The sequence below is a fragment of the Phascolarctos cinereus genome, unplaced genomic scaffold, assembly GCF_003287225.1.
Source record: "Phascolarctos cinereus isolate Bilbo 61053 unplaced genomic scaffold, phaCin_HiC Scaffold_3;HRSCAF=262, whole genome shotgun sequence".
Classification (NCBI taxonomy): Eukaryota; Metazoa; Chordata; class Mammalia; order Diprotodontia; family Phascolarctidae; genus Phascolarctos; species Phascolarctos cinereus.
Window position 1 is genome coordinate 255,769,163 of NW_027555736.1, and position 7,500 is coordinate 255,776,662.

Genomic DNA, 7,500 nt, shown 5'->3' on the forward strand with positions numbered 1-7,500 from the left:
ACTAGGAAAATATCAGTAGCAAAATATCAGTTACTGAGCTAATATAATGAAAATGACAATTCTACCTAAATCAATTTATTTATCCAGTGCCATGCCAATAAACTACCAAAAAAATTTTATAGAGCTAGAAAAAATAATAAGAAAAATCATCTGGAAGAACAAAAGGTCCAGAATATCAAGGGAATTCATGAAAAGAAATGCAGGGTAATGTGGCCTAGCTGTACCAGATCTTAAATTGTATTATAAAGCAGCAATCATCAAAAATACAAGAAAAGGAGTCATGGATCAGTGGAATAGGTTTGGCACACAAGACACAATAGTCAATGACTATACTAATCTACTGTTTGATAAATCCAAAGACTCCAGCTTCTGTGATAGGAATTCACTATTTAACAAAAACTTCTGGGAAAACTGGAAAAGATTGTGGCAGACATAGATCAACATCCTACACCCTATACCAAGATAAAGTCAAAATGGGTACATGATTTAGTTATAAAGGCTGATACTATAAGCAAACTGGGAGAGTAAGGGTTTCCCTGTCAGATCTATGGAGAACAGAACAATTTATGAACAAAAAGGAATGAAATGCAAAATAGAAAATTTTGATTACAATAAATTAAAAATTTTTGCACAAACTAGGACAATGCAATCAAGATTACAAGAGAACAGAAAGCTGGGAAACAATTTTTCCAACCACTGTCTCTGAAAAAGGCTTCTTTTCTAAAATGTATAGAGAAATGAGTCAAATTTATAAGAATACAAGTCATTCCCCAATTGATAAATGGTCAAAGGAAATTAATAAGCTGTTTTCAGAGGAAGAAAGTAAAGCTATCTATAGTCATATGAAAAAACGTTCTAAATCATTATTGATTAGAGAAGTGCAAATCACAATGACTCTGAGGTACCACATCACACCTATCATATTGGCTAACGTGACAAAACAGGAAAATGATAAATGTTGGAGAAGATGTGAGAAAATTAATGCATTGTTGGTGGAGTTGTGAACTGATCCAACCACTTTGGAGAGCAATTTGGAACAATAGCCACAGGGCTATAAATTGTGTATACACTTTGACCCAGCAATACCACTTCTAGGTTTGTACCCCAAAGAGATCATAAAAACAGGAAAAGGACCCACATGTACAAAAATATTTATAGCAGCTCTTTTTGTGGTGGCCAAGAATTAGAAATTAAGGGAATGCCCCTCAAATGGGGAATAGCTGAGCAAGTTGCAATACATGAATGTAATGGAATACTACTGTTTCATAAGAAATGAGGCAAACTTCAGAAAAACCTGGAAAGACTTACACGAACTGTTTCTGAGTGAAGTGTGCAGAACCCTGAGAACATTGTACACAGTAACAGCCACATAAGATGATGACTACCTTTGATAGACTTAGCTCTTCTCAGAAATCCAAGGATTTAAGACAACTCTAAAAGATGCATGATAGAAAATGCTAACCACATCCAGAAAAAGGACTATGGAATCTGAATGCAAATATAAGCATACCATTTGCTCTTTTTTGTTTGTTTTTTTGTTTCTTCTTTCTTGTGGTATCTCCCATTGGTTCTAATTCTTTTTAATAGCATGACTAATGTGAAAATATGTTTAATATGAATGTATATGTAGAGCCTATATCAGATTGCACACTGTCTTGGGGAACGGAGGAAAATTTAGAACTCAAAGTCTTGTGGAAGTGAATGTTGAAAACTAAAAATTAATTAATTAACTTTTAAAAAATGACAGGTATCTTATAAAGATGTGTGAAGAAAGACACTATCTGCATCCAAAGAAAGAACCGATAGATAGAAGTATATATGGACTAATTTAACTGACAAGCACACACACGCACACACACACACACACACATCCTATTTCTCTTTAATGGTAGCCATCTCTGGATTAGGGGGAGGAAAGAAAAAGAAAAGAAAAAATTTACATGATAATTTTGTTGTATGTTTGAAAGAATAGCAAGTTTGCATAGTAGATTTGCAGTTGCCTCTACAATCATCTGTTTTCTTGCTCTTGTTTTATTCCATCAATTAAAAAGAAAATTTTAAAAAGAAAAGAATCCCAGATTGAGTCAAGAGAAGGTTAACATGAGTGAGGAATCATAAGGGACAAAATAAGGATGAATTGGTTGTATAGGGACATGACAAATGTATCCTGTCAGATCTCTCTTATCATCAGTGGTCATAGAGGGAATTTAATAAGACAGAGGACTGGGAATAGTTCTATTTTGATGACCTCAAAATAAAAATCAAAAAGGAAAGAAAGAGTTATTTTGGAAAACTAACCAAAATAAACAAAAAGAAATGAGGGACATGCCTAAATTAATTTTAGAAAATTTAGATATTATAGACCACTGGAGAATATTGGATGAGAATAGAAAGAAATATGCCTGGTCTTTGCTATGTGGCACCATCACAAAAACTGAACATTTGTTGAGATATAAAAACTGCACATACAAATACAGAAAGAGCATTGATCATGAAACTAAAAAAAAAAATAAATAATCTAGAAAGTTAACCATTTTGGGGAGAATATGAGTTCAAGTCCAGCCTCAGACATATAACACTTACCAGCTGTGTAATGCTAGGCAAGTCACTTCACCCCATTGCCTAGCTTAAAAAAAAAAACAAAATGAAATGAGCATCAGATGCAGAAAAACAGTTTATATGTTAATAACAAGATAAAATTCCAGAAGACCAATGATGAAACATGCTTTCAGAGGTGATAGATTTAGGGCACAGAATGAAACATCTATACTTTTTTATACAGTCATATAGGGAATCTGTTTTATTTAACTATGCATATTTTTTACAAGAATTTGCTTTTCTTTGTTTCACTGGGGTTGGAAGAGGAGCAAAAATAGACTTCTGTTATTGTTTTTAATAGACAGGTGGAGGTGCCATAGATGTGAAATATTACATACAATTTCAGATTCATACATTCTATTATTAATTTTACTTTGCATACAAGAGAGCTCTTGTCTTACAAGATGCAAGTGGGAATAATTGGAAATGTTTTTAAACATTTACAACATTTTAAATATTTAAACATTTACAAAACACATTAATAATTTTTTTTAATCTCTAAGGATCCTTTCTTTAATGTCTTCATCTCAAACAAACAGTAATATTATACTCTCTGCCTGAGAGGTAGACATCACAAGAGTAAAAATACAACTTCCACCATAACATAAAATCCTAGTTTGAATAGATTGAAGCCAAATTATAATTTAAAACTTAAATGAAACAGAGAATAAACAGTCCAACGCTCTGACTTTATAAGGAAATTGAGGTTCCTAAAGTTTAATTGATTTGCCAGGTCATGCAAATAATAAATATAAGAAGAACTAGGACTAAAACCAAGGACTCTGACCTCAAATTAAGTGATCTTTCTGTTATACTCCTATCACTATTCATTCCATGCCATGGCCATACATAATGACTCCACAGTGTGTAACTTCCCATATGGACCCAGAATTTCACAGAAAGTTGGAAACACAGTCTTTGTGGAACTTTTCAGTAGAGTTAGCTGGTTTTCTTTATGAGAAAAAGATACTAAACACATAATCACTCTTATCCTCTGATGTAGCCTGGTGGATAACATCAACAAACAACCTAGAATTCTCTTTTAACTTCTCATTGTTATCAATATCACCTTATACAATTGTAAACACAAAGCCTTAACTTTGAACTTCAGTTCTAATTCTTCTGATGCTCAAGAAGGAAGATGGGAGTGGAAGGCCAATGTTGAGAAGCCCTAACTCATAGGTTCCCAAAATGGGCAACACTGCCTTTTGGGACAGTAGAGCACTACAGGGTGGCAGTAGTAACTTTGGGTGTAATTCGGGGGTTGGATAAAAATAAGGGGCAGTGGAAGCATAAAAAGAAAAGAAGAGAAGAAAATTTTGAAAAACCATTCATACATGTTTCCTCTGTTGTGTAATAGAATTAAAGTTGTAGTGATCACTTTATTTTCCAAATAAACACACAAGATCAAGTTATAAACCCATCATTGGTCAAATCTGCCAAGAGGTCTTAACAAACAAGTGTTGGCAGATGAATGTGTGACACATTATCACAAAGTCCAGCATGCATTGGAAGAAATATGTGCATGTAGGAGCAGAGCCAAGATGGCAGAGTGAAAGCAGTGACTTACTTGAGCTCTTCCCGAAACCCCTCCAAATACTCATAAAAAATGGCTCTAAACAAATTTTGAAGCAGCACAACCCACAAAAAGGCAGAGTGAAACAAATTTCCAGCCCAACACAACCTGGATGATTGATCAGAAAGGGGTATCTCGCCGGGCTGGGAGCACAGCCCAGTGTGGCATGGGCACGCAGGCTGGGGAAAACCTGGAGCAGGCCTCAGGGGACCTAATCGCAGGCAGCTGTGGCAGTTTCCAGACTGCTCAATCCACCAATGCCACAGACAACACAGAAGGTCAGTGGGGAAAGTCTGTTTCTGCGGTTCTCACAGAGGAAGGTGAGGTTTCAGCTCTATTCCCCAAGAGAGTGGCCTTGGGGTTGGGGGCAGCTGCTTCCCAAGCTTCTGGCCCACAGACTGAGGGAGAATCCAGTGGCTGATCAGAGAGAGATTGCAGTGATTTCTTTGCCAGTGCTGAGTCAGGAATCTCTTGCTTTGCCCGTGTTTGGATCTGGGTCACAGTTCTGGGAGGCAGTGCTGGGATGAGGAGGACCTCTGGCATGGAGGAGCTCATAGTGGCTGTGTAGAGGAGCCCCTCCTCACAGTTACAGGACAGAAAGGAGTGCTTGTGGTCACAGACCAGGAAAGGAGTAAGCACCTCAACCCTTATCATGCCACCTTGAAAGAACTGAAATTTACAGGTCCCTACAAGTATCTCTGAAAACAGCTGCACAAAGCCCCGAAGCTTGGGACAGAATATTCTCCACATTGGAAGCAGATTCATATCTTAACAAAGAGTTTAAAACTCAAGTAATTGGCTGGGATCATGAGTGAGCAGCACAAAAAGAGTCAGACTGTATTATCTTACTTTGGTGATAAAGATCAAAATATTCAACCAGAAGAAGAAAACAAAGTCAAAGCTCCTAAATCCAAAGTCTCCAAGAAAAATATGAATCAGTTCTAGGCCTTAGAAGAGCTCAAAAGGAATTTTGAGAAGCAAGAAAGGGAAGGACAGGAAAAACTGGGAAGAGAAATGAGAGTGATGCAAGAAAATCATGAAAAACAAGTCACCAGCTTGCTAAAGCAGACCCAAAAAAAATATTGAAGAAAATAACACCTTAAAAAATAGCCTAACCCAAATGGCAAAAGAGGTCCAAAAAGCTAATGAGGAGAAAAATGCCCTAAAAAGAAAAACTGGCCAAGCGGAAAAGGAAGTCCAAAAGTTCACTGAAGAAAATATTTCCTTAAAAATTAGAATAGAGCAATTGGAAGCTAGTGGCTTTATGAGAAATCAAGAAATTGTAAAACAAATCCAAAAGAATGAAAAATTAGAAAACAATGTGAAATATCTCATTGGAAAAACAACTGACCTGGAAAATAGATCCAGGAGAGAGAATTTAAAATTATTGGACTCTCTGAAAGCCATGATCAAAAAAAGAGCCTAGACATGATCTTGCAACAAATTATCAAGGAAAAATGCCCTGATATTTTAGAACCAGAGGGCAAAATAGAAATTGAAAGAATCCACAGATCTCCTCCTGAAAGAGATCCCCAAAGGAAAACTTCTAGGAATATTATAGCCAAATTCCAGACTTCCCAGGTCAAGGAGAAAATATTACAAGCTGCTAGAAGGAAACAATTCAAGTACCGTGGAAACACAATCAAGATAACACAAGATTTAGCAGCTTCTACATTAAAGGACTGCAGGGCATGGCATATAATATTCTGGAGGGCAAAGGAGATAGGATTGCAACCAAGAATCACCTATCCAGCAAAACTGAGTATAATCCTTCTGGGGAAAAATTGGTCATTCAGTGAAATAGAGGACTTTCAAGGATTCTTGATGAAAAGACCTCAGCTGAATACAAAATTTGACTTTCAAATACAGGACTCAAGTGGAACTTGAAGAGGTAAACAGGAAAGAGAAATCATAAGGGACTTATTAAGATTGAACTGTTTACATTCCTGCATGGAAAGATGTTATTTATAACTCATGAGACCTTTGTCAGTATTAGGATAGTTGGAGGAAAAAAATTATATCTATGTATACATAGATAGATAGATAGATAGATAGATAGATAGATAGATAGATAGATAGCGGGCACAGGGTGAGTTGAAGATTAAGGGGTAATATCTAGAGAATAAAATTAAGGGATGAGAGAGGATTATACTCAGAAGAAGAAAGGGAGAGGTAGAATGGGGTAAATTATCTCACAAAAAAAAAAACAGAAAAGTCTCTTACACTGGAGAGAAAATAGGGGAAGGTGAGAGGGAATGAGTGAATCTTATTCTCATAGGATTTGACTTAAGGAGGGAATAACATACACATTCAATTGGGTATGGAAATCTGTCTTACCCTACAGGAAAATAGGGGGAGAAGGGGACAAGAGAGCAGGGGGATGATAGAGAGGAGGGCACATTGAGAAAGGGGGTAATGACAAGTAAATGCTTCTAAGGAAGGACAGGGTCAAAAGACAGAATAGAATAAATGGGAGGGCAGTATAGGATTAAGGGAAATAGAGTTAGTTTTTCACAACATATCTACTATGGAAGTGTTTTGCATAACTGCACATGTACAACCTATATTGAGTTGCTTGTCTTTTCAATGAGGGTGGGTGGGGAGGGAGGAAGAGAGAAAATTTGAAACCTAAAGTTTTGAAAAATACATCTTTAAAAAAATTTTTTCACATGCTACTGGGAAATAAGCAATACGGGAAATGGGATACAGAAGTCTATCCTGCCCTACAGGAAAACAGAAGGCAAAGGGGATAAGAGAAGGGGAGAAAGATAGAAGAGAGGACAGACTAGGGGAAGGGATATTCAGAATGCATGCCATCTTGGGGTGGGGGGAGGGGTGAGATGGCATAAAAATTTGGAACTTGTAAATTAGTGGAAGTGAATGTTGAAAGCTAATATTAAATAAATTTATATTTAAAAACACCAATAAAAATACAAGAATAAATTTGAAAAAAGTCAAGATGACTGGTGATGGCTTGGGTTGCAGTGGATCAACTTAGCATTTTTAATATCTAACCAACCTCTAAGTGCTCCACATTGCCTGCTTCCACCACCTTCATGGTCCATTGGAACAAATTGTTCACATCTGCCCATTCTGCCAGGGAAAGTCCTTTGTATGCTTGGGGTAGACACTCTCCAATTCACTGACAGGTTTGAAGCCTTTTGATTAATCTCAACCTGGTTTAGCCTGTCTGACAAAACTAAAAAGAGACTGCTGCCCATGCTACTGCTTCTTGGAGCTGCAGGTAAAAGTTGGGTGGGAGATAGGCACCAAAGTTGGATGAGGAGCCCTGAAAAGGGTTTAGCAGCCTTCACACCAGAGGTATT